The sequence below is a fragment of the Emiliania huxleyi genome (genome assembly GCF_000372725.1).
Source record: "Emiliania huxleyi CCMP1516 chromosome Unknown EMIHUscaffold_187, whole genome shotgun sequence".
Classification (NCBI taxonomy): domain Eukaryota; phylum Haptophyta; order Isochrysidales; family Noelaerhabdaceae; genus Emiliania; species Emiliania huxleyi.
Genome location: NW_005200722.1, coordinates 29,057 through 29,953, shown reverse-complemented (window position 1 = coordinate 29,953; position 897 = coordinate 29,057).

Below are 897 nucleotides of genomic sequence, written 5' to 3'. Positions count from 1 at the left end.
TCTCGGAGCGTTCCTGTGTAGGCGCGCTCCCCGGCCTCGAGCGCGACGCTGCCGAGCGCTAAGGTCCTGAAGCTGCTGGCGGACCTCGAGGCCTTGGGCGAGGACGAGCACGGGGCCCCTCGCAAGGCGGTGGCCGTCTCGCTCCTCCCCCACCCGCGGTCCCCCGAGGCTAGCCGAGGTATGGCCGAGAGATAGGCCGTCGTCTTCTCCCAGCACCGCGCCGTGGTGCGACACCTCGACTTTGTGCTGGGCGTGCGCGGCGTCTCCCACGTCTCCATCTGCCAGGGCGACCAGGCCGCGGCGCGCGACGGCGCAGTCTCCACGTGGACCGAGACGCCCTCGTGCAAGGTCTTCCTGCTACACGCCGGCGCGGCGGCGGCCGGCCTCACTCTGGTGGCTGCGCGGCACGTCTTTCTGATGGAGCCGTTCATCACGCCGGGCCAAGAGCTGCAGGCGCTCCACCGGTCCGGTCCCACCGAGATGACCCGAGATGACGCGAGATCACCCAAGATCACCCGAGATGCAGGCGCTCAACCGGTGCCACCGCATCGGCCAGTCGCAGTCCGTCAGCTGCACGACGTACTACTGCGAGCGGACCGTCGAGGAGCGGCTGCTGGCCCTCCGCGCGCTCGAGGGGGAGGCGCGGCTCGCCGCCTCGCCGCCGCCTCAAAGGGGCGCGCGGAAGATGCCTCACCGAATCGCACCCGCGGGCGTAGGCGCCGCCACAGCAGCAAGGCGCCGCCGCCGCGGCCGCGGGCGAAGAGGAGGAGGATGAGGGGTCGCTCTCCCTCCTCGAGGGCGGCGCGCTGCCCGCCGTGCCTGGGTCGGCCGGCAACACCTCTGGCCCGGCGCTGTCGTTGCAGAGGCTCTCCTCGTCCGCACATCTCTCTCCTTGCG